Below are 19,024 nucleotides of genomic sequence, written 5' to 3' on the forward strand. Positions count from 1 at the left end.
ACAGGGTGAATTTCAGTGCTTACCTCAAAGGAGCAAATTAGCAAATACATAAGCATAGAACTTTGAGCACTGCCAGTAACCAGGAGTTCCATAAAGTCTAGCAGTGAAATACAGCCCTGTGTTTTCTTTTGGTGTTCTCTGCGGTCTCCTGCTTTTGAAGCAGTGTGACTGCAGTCAGAAGGTGGATGGGAGCTCTTGAGCAAAGTGTACTCCTGGTTTTGGCTTCCAGTGCTGAATTTTATAGGGGTATCATGGTGCATTACAGAGCACAGCTTGGTTCTTAGTCCTGAGTAGCTCAACTCGTGTTATCTTACCATTGCTTCAGTATCACTCTGCCAGGTGGAGTGTGCTTTTTGTTCTTACGTTTCCATATGTGTTTGTTATTTTTAAATGAAGATATATTAAAGATCTCATAGTAGTTGGAAGCAATGTGACTTGATATTTGTGAAGTAGCAGCTGATGGTGTGTTTCTTCAATGAGCACACTGAGCTTGAGTACTGTTTTGAGAATTAGATGTCACTTGCTGCCCCCAGCTCTGACTGAGAACCAAAACATAAACTGAACTACATTAGCAAGGGAGGGAGTGCATGCACCGTGGGCTTTCTGAAGTTTGATTTTGGCTGTGTGGTACTGTGAGCATATCCCTTACTTGTATAATTGTATAATTTGATATTGTGGGAATAGAGAGAGAAATTCAGGGCTGAGAAAATCCCTGGGGTGCCCAGAAAGCATGTGGTATTTAAAAAGGAAAAAATGCATATCAGGGGACTGCTTGTGCTTTTCAGTGAAAAAGATGACAAAATATCACCTTTGCTTGCAAATAGAACTCTTAAATGAGAGGTTTCTAGTGCTCGGATGATGGAAAATCCCAGAAGGAAGAGGGGTACAGGGTTACCTGAGGGAGGGTAAAGGTAGTCAAGAAGATGAATCAGATGGAAGTGTGCTTGTTGTGATCAGCGGCAGTCCCTGCCTGAGGTGCATCAGACTGTGTGCTGTTGTGAGGCTGCAGTGGTTTGCAGTAGGTGTGTTGCTGGTTGGCGCTGCGTTGGCCTTTGGCTCCATGTCACAGAGGCCTCTGTGGCAATGGGAATGTATGCTGTGCCTGGACCCAGCGTGCAGAGAACTGGGGAGGACGGGTGTTGTGTGGAAGTACTGCGTGGTGCTCAGAAATTATCTGCCTCCCCCCACCATGTCTGTTTTAATGGCAGAAGCTTTTGAAGCTTTGTGAGTGGCAGAGGACGAGCTTTAGTGGTCTGATCCGGGAACAGGAAAGAATGCTTTCGTTGCAGGCGGACAATAATATAACAGCTGTCTGCTGCTCTCATGCCAAGCCTCACCTCCATACCATTCAGAATGCCATTTGTGGTCCTCAGCCTCCTCTCTGCAATTGCTCTCTTGCCCAGATCGACTACCTACTAATGGCATTTTATGGGGGTCCTCGTAGCTTCACTTGAGAGCCGGCGCTGAGATGGAGGCCTGGCTTTCTATTTGCATGAGTGCTCGCAGAACAGAATGTACCGCATGGAAGGATGACAAACAAAGCAAATGGAAGTGTATTTCTTAATGTAAAACTTGGATGTTCTTGGGCTTGCCAGCCTAAGAGTTCTATTGTCAGCATGCTGACCCTCAGTTGTGGTGGGCTGAAAGCTATTGCATAAATATATTTTACAGGTGTGGAGTAAATTCATTTCCTTTTTGGCTTCTGAGCCTTGAGCATGCAGTTTGTGTTTGGTAAAACGTGCAGACTGTGTTTTCAACACAAGTTGAGAGTTGAAACAGATTTGAAATATTCACGTGGCAAAATGCTAGGAGTTGGGTGTCACAACTATAAGGAGATTGAGAAGGATATGATCAGAGCTGGCAGTAGCCTTGTTATTGCCGATTTCCTCTCTGACAAAGTAAATTCATTGTATGTGTGAGTTTCATTAGGTTTACAGAAGAACGGAAGCATCTCTGAGCAGCCAGAAGTAAGCAGTAAACAGGATATGAAATAGCATAGGAATAGGGTAGGTACTGCACCACCATTGGGATACTGATGCTTGAGTCTGGGGCCATGCAGCAGTGAGGTACAGCAGAAATGTAACAATGAAATCTCCATGGATACAATTGAAAAGGATACCCATTTCCTTGTTAATTAGGTTTGTTCTGAGCATTTAGCATAAGTAGTTAGGATAGTGAGGAAAGTTGAATTCAGATTTTGAGTGGGTCCTGAGGTAATGAGGGAGTTCCTCCTTGAGCTTCCCAGTATGCTGGAGTTGGAAGGTGCAGCAGCACATCCAGCTGACCATAGCAGTTTTTGGAGACAGAAGTACTTCACTTTGATTCTTGTTGGGAACACGATCATAGATCCAGCAGTGTTGGAAAAATGAGGGGAAAGAATGGATTCCTTGCTGCCTCTGGAAATTCTTTGCAGTTTCTCTGGTGGTAGTTGGCATAGCCCAGTGACCGGTTATATATGTAAAGCTATCATTACATATATAACGCTATAATCTGGTTTTATTTCAGTAAAACACATACATATGTGCTTCAGATGCACACGCGGATCTGAACGATTTATGTTTATTTTAATAAAGGGAAGCAGAGGAAGTGTTTATTTACAGATCGTGTCCTCAGAAGAATGTTTTCCACCAAACTATGCGCGTCTTTAAATACGTATATATATTTTTAGATGAGATGTGGAATGCATTCCTTCCATATAGTTGCTGTTGCTCTGAAACACAGAATGTAGCAAGGTGAGGCCTGAGCTTCCTTTGGCACAGGCAGAATACATTTGGAAGACAGACTTCCCTCATCCTTCCTGCTCATGCTCTTTGACATCATTGTTTAGAAAAGAGGAGGAGCGGGGCTGTTCTCACAGCCTGTTTATAGAGGGCTGTCTGCAAAAGCTTTAACTGGAAAGATACAAGGAGCACAACATGCGAGACGAGGCTTATCTCAATTGCTTCAAAGAATGAAGTGATAATATTGTTAGAAGCCGTTGCTCTTGAGCAGAGTTCAGGCCTGTGCTGTAGTGTTATGCTGAGGATTGTGCTGGAGAAGCAGAGACCCTGATGAGCTGTGCTCGTTTTGCCTTTGGTAGTGGTCCTTCTCTGAACTCTGCTTTGGAGTGGGAAGGTGGGGAAGTTCCTATGCCTCACGCACTTCAGAGTCATTGTCTGCTGGAATACATTTTGGTTTTGGTTCACTTCCCAGTAGCTCCACGGTAATGATAATGAAGACAGTGAGCTGCTTTGTTATGTGATGGATGTTGGAAATAGTGGATATTGTAACGCAGCTGTGTGTCACAGTGGGGCCTGTACCTGATCCAAAGCTCTCCTTTGTGTGTTGGGAATGAGTGGCTCTGGGCTGCCCCTGTGCCTTCCCAGCAGGGACTAATAGAAGCTCTCTGAAAGTAGGCACATTTGAAGGGCTCCTGCCTTTGTCCAGGGGACAGTCGGTTGCTTTAGTGAACTTAAGCAAATTAGCTATAAGCAGTGTATGTCCTTTGACCCTTTGACTTTGCTTGTGGTATATGTTCGAGGGGATGAGCCCGTAGTTAATCAGTAAGGGGTGAAGGGGAAAGGAGCTCTGTTGGAAATACTCCAACTCAACTGGAAGTTGGGTATTAACTTGAAAAATGAAACCAAGAACGTTGGCTTTGCAAGGCATTCAGTAGTGCCCTGATTTTAAAAAGCCTCTGAATAATCCAGGTTTGTAGAAGAACTGTATTGCTCAGGATTTATGGATGGTTTTGATACTTGAGAAGGGAAAATAAAAAGCACGGTATGTGCACAGTGATGTTTTCATGTTAATGTATGGAAATACTTCAGCAGCTTCTGTAGACAAATAGCTTGTGCACATGAATGGAAAGTAGAGGTTAGATAAAAACCTTAATTCTTTCTGTTATTTTCTCAATACTGCAAGTATTGCTACCATTTACATACACTGGACAAAAGGGATTTGTCTGCAGATACCTTGAAGAATCTTGTAAGAGCATTTTGCCAAGACTTCTTGTCCTTTTTCTTTCTCTTTTGTGTTAGTGACTATTTACATGGCTATGGCCAGTTTGCCAGTTAACAAGTAAAATCCAGCAATAAAAAGTAAAACTAGCAGAATAAATCTCTTTCCTACCCTCCCCCCTGCCCCCAGTTTCTTTGGTAATGACAGTGAAGTATTTTTGTAGGAGCTGAGCAGAAAAGCAGTCTGGCAAGCATGTTGTAGGACTTTATTCTTTTGAAGTCCGTCAGTTGACTACAGCACTGAGTGCTGGGTTAAAAAGTAAGCCTGCTGTTCCCCTCCAACTCTCATCAGCTGCTGTTAGAATAAAGCTTACATGCACTGAACTGTGTCCAGAGAGAAGAATGGCATTTGCTTGCTTTAGTGTTCAGAAATACTCGTCTCCAGGCTTTGTGCATGGAGGAAATAATACGGCATTGGCTACCAGCGCTCTGATGGCGGCCACCAGCGAGAGGTTTGAAGGGTGGAGGAAGAAGAGCTTTCATGGCCGGTGCATGCAATCACTTGTCCATAGGGAAGGCTGCTGCCTAAGCAACCCGTCTCCCCAGCCTGCGAGGATTTATAGTCGTGTTTTTAAAGCTGTTGATCGGAGGTATGGCAGCGTTTGTTGCACCTGCTGGAAGAATAATGCTTTTCTTTAATTACGGCAAACTCTGCAAGGGTGGTACTGAGTTTTGTTATGTGTTTCTTCTGATTTATCTTTCCTAATTTCCATTTTCACTGTCTCCCTCTGCTATTTATGAACTGACAGTCAGAAGCAAGATGCATCTCTGTGTGATTTTGTGCGCTGCCTTAATGCTGTTTCTTTCTTCTTCAGGGATATCCTGGTTGTCTCCTCTTCCCTTTCTTTTATGTCTATGCTTAAGTATTTTGACATCAGTGAACTTCTCACTCTATTCTATCCTGCTTTATTATGAGTGTTGCTGTGATGTGATTCCAAGAACATAACTGTATTTTGAGCAGCGCTGGGAAGAAGATGGCTACAAATGCACTGTGGGCTGGAGGCTTGTGCTAAAAATGCAATGCCATCTCCAAACATGTTCCTATTGGTAGTTTACTTTCTGCTATTTGTTGTGCAAGGTCTCAGTCTGTATCTTGAAGTGCTTGTTGTACATCTTGAAGAATAAGTAGCCCAGTGTAAGTTACAGCCTTTTCAATAAAAGGTGTGGAAGAGGGAGAGGGGTGAAACAGAGGACCAAAAGCATCTAAGTTTCACAAATGGGTCTGCAAATTCGACATCTTGTCACTCTCTGCAGTGTCCCTTCCTTGCTGAAAACAACTGCCTTGTGAAGGATCTGGCACTTGAATGGATCTTGGATGATTTTAGTAGTTCTTACAGAAATGTAAGTGGCTGTTTTTCCACATAAACATTAAAATATCACTGCACTGCTCCTGACATTTTTTGGTGGAATGGAAACGTCTTCTTTAGACATGCTGTGTGAGTGCCTCTGTGCTGGGAGAGCCCCTTGTGGCTGGTGATCTGTCCCATTGGCTCGCTGCCGCGCTCCTGAGTCTGACTGATGAAGTGAAAGAAGGTTTGCTTCCCTTCCTGGGCATGATGTGATACCATTGCCTGCTCATTCCAGAGCCCTGTGCTGTATGGATAGCTGTTTGCATACAAAGAAGGCAACCCAATTACTTTTGAACTTTCTCTTGACCTTCAGTAATAAACTTGCCTCTCAGTGTTTAAAAAACAAACAAACAAACAAAAAAAAAAAGGCAAGAAAAGAAACCGAGACCACTCATTAAAGTGGTTGATAGTCATTATTTGTATTCAAAGTGCCTTCTTCAGCTTTACATCCTGCAAGAATGTCAGTGTGGTATGTGGAGTAACTTCTTGTCTGCTTAGGACCTCCCCCTTTGAGTGCTGTTTGCAACCTGACCACCTTCTTCCCATGCATTTGGCTGTATGGAAATGGATGATGTTAGAAGGTTGCCCCGTTCCTGAAGAGATCCAGAGAGCTTGTTCCGTTAGCAGCCAGATGTGTTATCTGTCTCGTGCATTCACCCAGGTAGGCTAGTGGAACGCATGAATGGCTGGCTTCTGTTAGTTATTGTTTGTACTGGCTTATTGTCCTGGTGTTCTCTTAATGTGATTAAAGGAAAGTTGCTGAGCTGATGATACCGGCGTAATAATGCTGAGCAGGATGCGCTTGCTTGGGTAGGCAGTGGCTGTACCTGTGTTAGGAGACTGTTCATCTCAAGCCAAACAATTAAATGAAGTGGATGAGATAGTAAGTAGAAATACCTTTTAGAAAAGAGCCTGTAAAATCTGAACTACAATAGCTTGTCTGAACAGTGATGTCGTAGACACCTACAGCTTGGTCTTGAGTTTCTTTTTGGTTTCTACTCTGCTGGCTGCATTGTCAGTGAGGAATACTGTGCTGGAGAGAAGCAGTGTGTGCTGAAGTGGCTTTTGGGAGGCTGATTCCCTTCTGAGCCTCTGCAGATTCTGTGCTGGCAGACTTGCAAGCTGAGGAAAGTGGTGTTGCGGTTCCATGAAATTCACTTTCTCTCACTGTCTTTCAGTCAGGAAAGAGCAGTAGCTGGCCTGCTTAGGCTTGCACTGAGCTTTTGGGCCCTTCTCTTTCATCAGAGGAAAATGTTTTGGGATTTGGGAAAGGAGTATTTGCTTTCTGCCTTTGATGATGTTTGGTCTTCTGCCATCCAGAGCTGTTATTCCTACTTCAATTTCCTTCATCTCAAAGGTCACTGATGTCCTGCCCCTTGTTTGCAGCCCCTCTTTGGCACATCTGGCCACACTGTGGAGTAATTGCTCTCTCTGGTAGAGGAGGAGTTGCTGTCTGAACATACGCCCTACTTACAGCAACGTGATTAGAAGTTTTTCAGCTGCTTCCATGTGGTATGTGGGTGCGTCTGGACAGGCAGGGTGAAGGGTTCTGCCAGCTTGCCACTATTAAGGGAATCCCGTCTCTGCTCCACAGTTGGTGTTTCTCTTGCAGTGCCAGCTCCTTACATCTGCCGTGGGCTCCTGGGAGCATTTTAAATGAAACAAATGTATTATTTTGCCTTCCTTTTTTTTGGTTTTGTTTTGGTCTGCTGTTCTGCTCTTGCAAACAGCTTTGCTTGTGATGGAGAAAGCAAGCAAAGGAGAGAGTGTGTTTGTGTGCTTGGATGCAGCTTTCCCAGAATGCTCATTTGTCCTTTATGCTGTTCTTTTGATCATAATCTCAATTATCTGCCCTTCAAAGAAAACTCTTTTAAAAACTTCAGTGGATTTTCAAGAGACTGTGACACAGTCTACTGGTCTTCAGTTTTAAAACACATACTCTGGACTAACACCAAAATGGAAAAAGATTGCTACAGAGAATTCCTTCAGTGCCCTCCTAGAAGTGCTGTGGAGCAGGCAAGGAGCTCCAGCACAGGGATGATGGACTGTGGCCCTGCCAAACACTTCTTCCCCTTCTACCCTTCACCCTTTATTTTAATGTTTAAATATGGAAATCTTACTCATTACCCCTAGACATCAAAGGGAAAATACAGCAAGTAATTAGATGTTGTTTGTTTGTTTTCTGAATTGCTTCAGCTGATTTGAGCTTATTTAACTATGGGTTAGCACTGACATTCCAAACCATGTATATATTTGTTTATTCTTAGACTGAACTCTTTTGCTGTTACTTTTCTTTCTGGGTATTCAAGGGCAGGTGAATTGTCATCAGTGCAGCAGTGGCAGAATTGGAGAATCTGGAGCCATTCCCTTTCGCCCACGGGACTGGCAGTTGCTAAGTTTAAGGAAGTTCCATTTTATACAGGATGCAGAAGACTTGGTTTTATTTCTGTGTGTTACTTCCCTAAATCATCTAGATATGGGGATGAGATGAGAATGAAAGTTTTACGCTTATTTATTTTGCTGTGCAGAGAAGCAGTAGCTGAAACTTGACGCGTTTAGGTAACAGCATGCTCATATTTGTGTTCTTGTTAGATCAACACAGCAAGTTGGGATTTCCTACAGCGTGCCGCTGACAAAAGCCATCAGTGGTTTAAGGGGGAAAGCCAACAATTTTTCTTATTGCTATTACTGATCTGTGCTATTGCTTTTTGTTTGTTTGCTTGTTTGAGAGGGTGGTATTCCGAAAGTTTTAGGATTATAATTTTGGGATTATAGAGCAGAAATAGTCAGGATCAAGTGTGTGCGTTTGAGCTTCTAGTGAATTAAGAGAATTGATTTTTAGGAGCTTTGTGTCCGCAGATGTGTAGTCTGACTCCTCCTTCTTGTCTGCTGGATGGATCTCCACTTATCTTTCTGGATGCCAAGCTTGCCATCTCTGTTTTCTTTCTGCATCATTTATAATTACTTTGCTTACAATTTATCTGCTTTTTCAGTTTCTCCTTCTGGTCTGCTCCTTTCTTTCCATCTCCCTTTGCAGAAAGAGGTATTTTTAATTTAGCTGGGAAGATTTATTGGGACACAGACTCTTCTGACGTGGAGCACTTGGCTGACTGTAATTGGAAGAGATATTTAGGATACCCAGACAGCCTTGAAAAGAAGTAATTGCCTTCCAAGCATCCTTGATTCCCGTTACCTTAGACTCTGGTTTCATGATCATACTTCTAGAGAGCTGTTTAATTGGAAAATATCGGCTACAGAGCAACCCTTGACACCTAAATAGTGAGTCTTTAAAGCTGGTGATCTTTCAGATGTGCACACTTATCAGCACATTGCATCTTCTTATGTAAACCACTTTCCTGTGGGTTAGGAAGTGGGTAACATAGCAGCATCGGAAGCTTAGCGCTGAGATTTCTGACTTGCTTGTTCTTTAATGTTCGGGTATCTGTCCTGTAACTAAATATACACACAGTGCCAGCTTTGGAATGATGGAGTCCCGGAGCAGGGCTGCTGCTGGCTTCCTGGGGATAGTGTCCTGCAGTGATAGGTGTGGGCTGGAGTTGCTTTTGTCTTTGAATGAATGAAGCGGGAGTCCTTGAAAGTGAGAAACGTTATCGCTGTTTACCAAAGAGCTGTGAAGGGGTCTTTAACCAAGAGTCTGAGTTGCTGAGGAAGCATTAGGGAAGGTAAGTGGCTTATTTAATTCTGAGCTGAGACATTAGGTATAAAGCTGTGCTGCCTTGTAGCATGTTCACAGTAAGGAATTTTGAGGGTTGGATTGTTGCTCTCTGCAGCAACCCATTATACCAAAGAAAGCAAAGTTTTAAATGAACTGCAGATGGTTGTGGTGGTTGCTGATGAATTGCCGCTGACGTGGTCACTGCCTCTGAAGTTGTAGCTAGCCAAGACACAGCTGTAGTGACCGCAATGGACTGTTGTGGCAGAGAGGTGGTATGTTTTTGCTGTGATGTCCATTGCATGCAGGTAGGAGATGTTCTGGGATCAGATTTTATAGAAATGGAATTACTTTGGTAGTCATGCTTGACTTCAACTTGCAAGCTGTTGGGTTTCAGAAGGAGCTGCTGAGCCACCTCCTGGAAGGGGCAGTGACCATCTTTTCCACTTCACGTTTTGGGTTGCTGCGGAAAGTCAGGCATGAGGTGTGAGAGCATCGCAGGGAACTCCTGTGGCTGGGAAGGAGCCCCTTCTGCTGTGAGCAGTGCGTGGGCTGGCAGGAGAGGGAAGGGAGCCCTTCCCTGAGCACTGAGCTGAAGCAAAACGAGGGCAGTTGAGCCAAACATACTGTCATAGTACAGCACAGTGACTCACCTCAAGTGAACAATTTTAAGTTGACACGTGTTTGGAACTGCAGGAGAGGAAGATTTACAAGCATGACTTGTAGGAGGCAGCTGTATATTTAAAGAGACCGTAGCTTAGCTTCCATTTGCACTTGCTGAAATGATGAGGTGGATGTTGTGGGGAGGTGGAGATGATGTGGCTGCAATTGGGGTGTTCTCAGCGTGGTCTCAGTGCAGTGAGTATTTCAGCAGTCCTTTCTTCTTTAATGTCAGTTGTGCTGTGTTCATGTCTCCTCTTGTAAGGTGAACTCAAGTAACATCTGTGTCATTTCCCTGAGGCCCCTTCGGAATTCAAGAGTTGAGTGGAGAAGAGCAGGCCTTCATGTAGTTTCCCATCTCTGAATATCTTGTGTGTGCAAAGGCACTGGGGCTAGAAACTTCTCTGTTTCCCTTTGCTAGAGATGGGTCTGTTTTCATCTGTTTATTTATTCAGAAGCCGACAGTCCAAAGTGGCTTGTGGGCAACGTGTTAAGCGTCTCGTTTTCTTCTCCAGTTCATCTGTGCTGCCACTGGAACAGATCATGGTATTCCCACCCCAAGGGGAACCACAGATTCCTGCCACTGCTGCTGGTAGTCGTCCTTGCTGAGCAAAGGCTGCTTTTTGGGGTTGTAGCAATGAGCAGGCAAGCAAATGGTTGTGCTGTACTTGTGCTTTCAGAGAATTCTGCAATATTCAGAGCACTAATAGGACTTAAAATAGTCAGGACGACCATCTTGGCATCACTGCTGTGGGTTTTCGTTTTTTCTGAAGTGCCTTGGGGTCTCTGGATGGCTTTCAATGTCTGTCAGCAATGGCATCTATTTTCATATCCAAAGAAATTCAAGAATATTGCTGCATCATGTGTTTGCTGACTCTGCAATGCAGCAGCATTGGGCCGTGAGCCCAAATCACAGTGGGAAGATGTAAACCTCCTGACCCAGACGTTAGAAGAACCAAAGGGATGAGACTGAGAGCAGAGGAGAGACAATAGGAGAAATGCAGATTTTTGCAAGAGGAGGTAAAACTTCCATTCTTGTGGTCCAAGAACTGAATAAGAGGACTGTAATTAGGCTAGAGTTATCTGTATTGATTCAGAGCTGGCAAGCTGCAAGTCAACTGCTCTTCAGTCAGCATGCAGTGTGTTCTTGGTCTGTCGCACTTGAGTCAAACCTCCCTTTCCTGCTCTGTGCCATAGCACAGCACACAGGTCCATGCTATGCACAGCTCAGGGAAAAGCTTCTCTGCGCATCTTAAGCAGTGTGAAGTTCTTCTGTGGTTCTTTCATCTCCGTTTCTGTTAGAAATAAGTTGTGTCTTCTGCAGTAGGTATCTGCAAAATAGCCAACTACAGGCATTAGTACTTGAGGTTTCTTGGTCTCCAATGTTCCAGAAGCCTCAGAATTCATGAAGTTCTGCAGCGACAGCAGAGCTCTTGATTCCTGCAGCTTGGCCTTACATGCAGCTTCCTGCAGCATGGATGTGTCGTGCAAGAGCAGGGCTGGAAAGACCAGGTGGTAAATTCTTGTGGCTTGGCAGTGGTAACAGGACATGTTTTTAGGGAAAACAAGATGTTTTTAGTGAGGAGTAAGGTAGGAATTAATGTTTTGTGTTCAAGTAAGCTAAAAAGTAGCATTGGAAACTAGAGGCTCTTGTCTGTAGTAGCATTTAACATGTGGCAGTTCACTTACTTGCACTGTGGGCTGAAAGGATGTTTTTTGTTGCTGATTTGTTTCCCTGATGAGGATAGGGGCGGACATTGTATAAGCTCTCAGGCAGCAGTGATTATGCAACTGACGCTGTTGTTGTGGAGCCCAAGTCCTTCCCAGTCCCTGGGCACCAGCTGCTGCTGTGCTGCTTGGTGTTTTTTAAATCATCTTCTCCCCCTTGCACCCAACCCCTCCAGCCTGTTTCTCTTGCAAACTTATTTTCTTTCTCATGCTGTTCTTTCCTACTCTCCCCAGTGTCTGTCAGTCAGCGTCCCATTTGTTGTTTTTTTCCTTCAGTTCAGTGTGCTGTAAAATAAAGCTGCCCTTGTATATCACTGGAAATGCAAAATGGATAGAGAAAGGTTAGTTTTTCATGAGAATTGCTTTGTACTTTTTAGATGTCATTAGAAAGAAAACAAAAACAAAGCCAGGCATTTGCTTAGATCTGAGTGAAATTTTGCTGCAAATGGCCTTTGCCTAAGCTGAGGTCAAAAGTTATGATTTCCTGTTGTCATGATATTAGAATAAAGTAAATATCTGGTGTTTTTTCATCCTTCAGAAGATGGGCCTGGGATACATTTCTTTCTACTCCTCTTCCCACCCTTCCCCTCCATGTGCACATACACTTTGGATCCCCAAATAACATACAGTTCTCCCATCTATAAAACGAGTCAGTTGTAAATCTTTTCCAGCCGAGTGATCACGCTGCAATAATAAAGGCAATAGAATAATCATGTACAATAATACAGTGAGTGCTTTGCAAAACTACTGTAAGTCTTGCCATATTTGTGCTTCATTTTCAGGTGGCAGTTTGATGTCGTGCTGTCACTGAGGTGGTATGTAGTTTCAGTGACTCCAGGTGGGTCATTCTGATCTGTTCAGGCTTTCAGATATGTGTGTGGCACAGGACGGTGGGACGGGAGCCCTTGGGAACCTGTCCTGCAGGTTTTTGCTTACAGATAAACTGAGCATACTCTGTGTGGTCCCAGTAGATGAGAAGAAGTGGTGGATCTGTCATAGCATGTTGGTTGCTGAATATCTTGGGTTTCTATAGCAAATGTGATCTGTATCAGTCATAAATAGGCTCTAGCAATTAATGTCCAATGCCAGGAAGCAATTTGGGTATCAAACGTTTAAAATCTGTATTGAGTCAGTAAGTGTTATGCTAAAAAAAGCAATGCAAAAAGATACATTTTCTTGCTTAGTGTCTGTCTGCACTGGGGACTGGACATTTGGGTAGAGATCTGTGTGAGTGCTGTCTATTGTAGCAAACTCTCCCCTTGGTGCGAGCTGGTTTTGTTGGAGTTTGGAAGCGTGCTTCAGTCTGCTTTAGAGATACCGTATATGCAGAAGGTGTTCTCTTTGCAGCTGAAAGAGTGGATGTGTGACATGTATTCCAGTCTCTTCTGTTTGTACCCCTACTCCCCAGATTTTTCATGGGAGGAACATTCATTTTTGGTTTCTAAATTTTGGTTTCTCAAGTACAGCCTTGCTCTGCTGTGCATATTCAATCAATTTCTGGTGGTCACACTTGTCACTGGGTTAATGCATTGCTTCTGTAGCTGTTGAAGACCATTGGAGCTCAGACCTCGTCCCTATAGTTCTGGCAACTGCATAAGTGCAGTTGTGTTTTTTGTGTATTTAACAGAAGGGATTTGGGAATCAATTTCTGACTGACTAGCTAGCACCTACAGACCTGCCACAAAGCACTTTGGATAATGTGTTGTCACCCTGAACAGAGCATATTTGTGGCAAATGTCTTTGCATGGTATTTCCAGCTCGCCAAAACAAATGCCTGAAGCACAGTGCAATGGAAGCTGGTACACAAGAGTTTGTTTGGTTTTGAGATGTGTGTCAGATCCATTTTTATCTCAGAATCTGCTTAGTTGAGGATCTTGCCTCAGAGCTTCACCAAAATCCAAACTAATGGCTATTCTTTAAGAACTTGAAGGTGAGCATCTTGCTAGGAGTCTCTCTCTGCCTTGTTCACTGCAAGAGAGAAGATTGTTTGAATCAGGATGTTCTTAAGAGGTTTTGTTTTGCCTCCTGATGCCTGTCTTGACATGTGGTCCTTGGGGTTGGTTTGTTTGGTGATAGGAGGTGGTATCCCTCAAGAAAGTTTTAATTGCTTCCTAGCAGTTTTGATAATTAAAGCAAAATATACATAACTTCTGGAGGGCAACTCTTTGGTCGTGGTGGCACATTAATTGGGATCTAATAAAGAATAATAGCTTTAAAGGCTCTTTTTTTTTAGTAGGTTTCAAAGTAGTCAGCAGTTGAGCTAGAAACCTCCGAAATTTAGCAATTTAGGAGGAAGTGGTTTCTTGGCTGCTTTAGAAAGTGGTTGTTTTTTTTCTTTCTTTAAATCTGGTGGTTTCTTTTCCAAGCTGCTGTTGTCTACATCTCAGTTTTCCTTCTCGATTCAGTGCACTCTTGAGATGATTACTGGAGGTTTTATTTTCTGTCACAGGCAATGGAAAGGGACATTTCTACTCGAGTTTCAAGTTGCAGATAGGGGTTAGCTTGCGGAGGTGTGAGCGTGGTGCTGCATACGAGGAGCAGGTTACTTTACAGTCACTACAGCTCTTGGAGGCGTCACAGACTGAACTGTGAATTCTCCTCTGTGGATTGCTGCCGGAATTTCATATATGACCACGTACAAAAAACATACCTATAAAATGCCCATCTTCTTAAAAACCATTTCAAACCTCCTGTCCATTGCACCTTCACTCTGTAAATCTACCATGTGTTTACATTAAATCTAACCTGTATTACCATTAAGTAGACAAGAAAATAATTTCTATCAGAGTGTTATTTGTTCACACTGTTTAAAACTGCTTTCTGTATCATATTTGATCAGGAACAAAACCGAAGATCACCTAGTTTCAACCCCCCTGCTATGTGCAGGGTCGCCAACCAGGCTGCCCAGAGCCACGTCCAGCCTGGCCTTGAATGCCTACAGGGATGGGGCATCCACAACATCCTTGGGCAACCTGTCCCAGTGTGTCACCACTCTCTGCGTGAAAAACTTCCTCCTACATACAAGCTCAATTACTTCTGTGGTGTTTCTTGAGTTCTGATGAAATCTATCTCATTTTGCAAATGTGGTTATTCTGTTAATTTGTGGTGTTCGGCAGTTAGTTTCTGTATCATGAGCTGAAAGAGTCTTGATGGTGCTCTGAAAAGCCCAATTCCTTCAAAACAGCCCCTCCTGGGCTAGTTTTAATGGCATGGGCAGCAGGCCAAGTGTGCCATTTCTGTATGGCATCTGTTGGAGGCTGCAGGCATTGCACCATGATTAGCCTGTGTCTGAATGGCAGTAATCCATCCAACCTAACCCAGAGCTCCTGCTGCTGCCAGTTGTGCACTGGCATTCTGTTTCTGTAGTACTTTCTTTCCCCTGAAAAACATATCAGAACACAAATAAGTGAGAGTTTAAATAGCTTTAACAGGCAGGATTTATATCTTGACAGCTTTTATCTTTTTTCTTCATGTTCAGTTATTTCTTAGGCAATAGAATTATAATGAAATGTTAGATTTCATAGATAGGTCCTTTTTTTTCCCCTTTATGGATGTATTTTTTTTATTGCTTTGGTTTTGCCAAAAATCACTTCAGCCATTACTGTGAGTTTTAAAAATTATTATTTTTGAGTTTTAACTTTACAATAGGAGAAACGACTGTGACCAACTTGGATTCCATTTGGTGGACTTGTAGGACTTTTGTATGCTTATGTTTCAGAGGAGTAGTAGAGAATGAAATTGTAGAAGAGCAGTGATGAGGCTGTCATAAAGGAGGAACAGATCCTTCAAAATACATCTTGAGGAAGTTGAGTAAGAGCATGCTGAGGGGAAGGAGGGTTCAGGCTGTACCATGGGTCAGCTGCTGCGTCCTCCTCCCTGTGAGTCACCCCCCCATCTTCCATCAGCAAATGGGAAGAAAAAAAAAGATGAAAAGGGAAAAAAAAGGCAGAGAGGATCCTCCATGCCTCCTCACAGTGAGCGCAGCACAACTGCAGATCCACACTTGGAATTTGCACATTTGCAAACCCATTAACTACAGACTCTTGGAAATGATTGCTGATTAAGGTGTGATCCTGTGCCTGTGGTAACAGGGAGAACTGGATGACCGTGGAAAGTAAGTTAAAATTTTGATCTGTCAGCATTCCTCTCTTAACGTTTCTCTTTGTGACTGAGCACATGGACCACTCTAGTAGTGAGGTTACTGCGTGTGTGAAGAGAGATCACAACTCCACATTGGAGAATGATGTTTCCTTGGTTTAGATCATTCCATCTTGTTAACTTTTTTTCCCATGTCTGTCAAAATGTGCCCATTCTGTAATGATTTGGGTCTGAAGCTTACTTCCCGCTGGATCTTTGTTGTGGCCTTGTGCTTTGAGGCAAGGCTCTCATTCACTCATGTTCTTTACACAGTGCATGTCTGAACTCTCAGCAGAATGGGTTTCCTTGGTGCAGGATACTTGCTTTGACAGAAATGGAACTTTGGGAACTAAATGTTAACTGCATCCTTCTCTTTTATGCTTTTTAGGACTTCTAGGCAATGTATGAAGCTACACAGTAAATTGAGAATAAAAATGGGTGTTATTTTCTGATCTGAATGTGATCCACACTAATTACGGTCAGAAATGTGCCTAGTGAGATGGCTTTGGCCAGGAATCTCTCTCATCTGCTATCTCCGAGGAGAGGAGAAAGCGGTGAATGAAATGATGAACAGAGGAGTTGTCAGGGGAGACGTGGAGGAAAGTTGGGTTGAACTTTGAATGTGAATTTAGCAGCATGAGGTCTGCTGTGTGGAGGCTCTTTTAGAGAAGCACAAAGTTAAAATTTAGTTACAGTTCTTGTGCGAATGAGAGCTCATCATCTGAACATTCCTTTGAACTGTTGCTGTTGCAAAATGAAGCCTTTCTCAGAAGCTTGGGCTGCTGAGTTAAAACTGAAGAGCGCTACTTTGAGAAAAATGAGGAAGGATCACACAAGCAGAAGTGCTGTGCATAACTTTTGGAGCGACTGCGTGCATATCCTTCTTGTATTTATTTTAGAGCCAGGCGTGTGGTCCTTTGTGTTCTCTTTGGTTAAAGGAGAAATAAATTTCCTCAGTCTGAGTGCCAGTGCCGAGCAGCATAGGCTGTGGGATTCCTCTTTTCAGGTTTGAGATCTGTGAATGGGACAGTGGTCTTTGACTTCGGGTGCTCCTCTCTGATTTTGCACTGCAGGCCCACATGGTTATTGGGACATTTAGTGCTGTTTAGTTCGTAGGTGGGTGCTGGGAAACTGAAACCTCTGGTAGCTGCACCATTGAAGATGTGTGATGTAGCCTATGATGAAACAAAGAAGCGAGGCTTTATTTTTAGGATTTATATATACCATCACCCTCAACTTGCTCGGTTGCTGCCATTTCCACTCTGAGTAGTGAACAGCATTGAACAGTATACACCAAAAAGAGGTACAGCCTTCCCTGAACAGTGACATGTTATTTAGAGGGGAAGCCATGTCTTGCAGTACATGCCCTTAAAGCCTAAGGCTGCTGACCAGGAAGGCTGTTGTTCAGACCAGAAATAGTGAGCTCACAGTCCGGAAATCAAAGCTGCCCTGCAAGCAATTCCTTCCCGGCCCCAGAGAAGCCCAGAAGTGGTGTGAGCAGTGTGCTGAGCCCAGAGCAGGAGCACTGATGGGAACTGCGTGCGGCCTGGCCGGCCCTTCGTCCACACTGCTCCTTCCTTAGCACTAATTCCTTGCATGACTGTCCTCAGGAAGAACGCTACTCCTTTACAAGCAGTTGTAGCCTCTGTTGTTTCGAGTTATGCCTATTGTTTCATTTTCCCACTGTGCATTGGTTGTTGTGAAGAGCCTGGCTTCATCTTTGTTCTGCCGATAGCCTGTGGCTTTTTAATATAGGTCAGCCTTCAGTCCCTGTTAGGAGATTGTATTTTTGTGATTAATTAAAGAGTAAATAACTAATATGAGCTTCAAATTAGCAGCTAATTTATACTGTTATATCGATTACATTATGTAATACAGCACCACTGAGTTGGGCTGTATTGAGCAAAGTGGCACGTTGACACTAATTAAGAGGGAAAAATCTTTACTTACTTTTGTGTGTATTATTTGGAACAACTTAAACGCTTCTTACTGAAACAGAGAAATAGCATCCTGCTGTGACCCCAAGATGTTGTAAAATAGCACCTAAAATTGTTCTGCAACTCTTCAAAATATCATCAAAGCTGCCTGAGCTTCTGTCCTCAGGGAGATAGCTGACCTCCAGGTTTCAGAAATTTAGGTAATCAGGGCTTGTCTCTGTGTCCAAAGGGTTTATATATGTATTTATTTCTGTGGAGAGCTAAAGGATTAGCAGGGCATTAACTTTCTGAAATGAACAGAATCCCTCTCTATTTTACTGGATTCTGATTTGATGAAGCAGAATGTTATGTTTGTTCAGGAAGATTTTTTTTTTAAATTCTTTCATACACGATATTAAGGGTTGTTTAAGTAACAGAGTTGTTGTTTGAATGTATATTTGATTGGTCTAATTTATGTCTTTTCTGTGGGTATTTGATCAACTTGAAGTATGTACATCACTGCTAACCCTGATTTCAGAAGGGATGACCACTGTAGAAAGCTTGCCTGTCCAACCTCTTGGGTGCACCTCTTGCACAGAGATGAGGGGCACTTGGCAAGGTAAATAACACAACAAAAATTTCCACCTCCACTGTGATAGCAGCCAAGCAGCTCATTTCTCAGAGAAGCAGTGCGATTTCCTTGGAGATGCTTGGAGTTCAGTGTGGCTCCAAGCAACCTGATCTGAGCTGACCCTGTGCCGAGCCAAGGTTGGAGCATTTCACCTTCGTGGATGACTTCCAACTTGTGTTGTTCTGTTCTTAAATACAAAGAATAGCCAGCATTTCCATGACAGGAGTCAGTGCTGTAATAAGACCTAATTACTGAATTTGAAAACCTCTACTTAAAAGCTTAATGCTCGCTTTCAAGCAGTGTAATTAATTTAAGTTTAATGCTGCAAGTGATGTTCAAGTCAATTTAATGTATCTATATGGAGAGCATCTTGAGGTGAGTTTCTTAATCCTGACAGATTCTGATTTCTCTGTTCAAAAAGCGCATTTTTTGCTCATAAGAGCAGAAGGCAGCCTGAATGATAGTGGATTAATGTCTCCTTGGCAGGGAGTTTTGTAAATTAGGGATTGAATGCAGTACGTGAGAATATTCTGAAGACAGCTTGAAATGAATTTTCCTAATTTATTTAAATGTACAAGTTTTTGATGGTTCATTTTGAGAGGGAATTAGCATTTATTTCCATTTGGAGCATCAGCTTATAGAAGTGTAGATATTATCAAAGCTTGCAAATTTAATTAGGAAGTAATTAAAGAGCAAAATAACATTGAGCGAGCGCTAAAATTTTCTTATTCCTTTTTCCAGTGTAGTTTTGGCCTTGACTTAATGTAAGTGCTCAACTGGTGGAGCATTTCTTCTTCCTTGCAGTGGCATAGAGATCAGGGGCTGCATTACATCTTTGTGACTCTTACAGTGACTGCATCAACACCGAGGCAAGACCTAGGCTGTCCCATGGAACTTGCCCAAACTGAATGAGACTTGCTTTGTTTCCTTGA

At 43.1% G+C, this 19,024-nt stretch overlaps 1 protein-coding gene across 10 annotated transcripts in view; it reads left to right on the forward strand.

Moving 5' to 3' along the window:
- Positions 1 to 19,024, forward strand: part of WDFY3 (WD repeat and FYVE domain containing 3) — a 137,020-nt gene that overhangs the window by 4,769 nt on the left and 113,227 nt on the right. The window contains exon 1 of one of the 10 annotated variants that reach the window (XM_048942753.1): positions 4,338 to 4,588. The exons of 8 other annotated variants lie outside the window; for them this stretch is intronic. The gene's annotated coding sequence lies outside the window, so the exon portion shown is untranslated. Of the gene's footprint in view, positions 1 to 4,337; positions 4,589 to 15,383; positions 15,523 to 19,024 lie in introns of those variants that run through there. One more of the 10 variants, XM_048942754.1, reaches the window with a different exon arrangement.

The sequence above is a fragment of the Lagopus muta genome, chromosome 4 (assembly GCF_023343835.1).
Source record: "Lagopus muta isolate bLagMut1 chromosome 4, bLagMut1 primary, whole genome shotgun sequence".
Lineage (NCBI taxonomy): Eukaryota > Metazoa > Chordata > Aves > Galliformes > Phasianidae > Lagopus > Lagopus muta.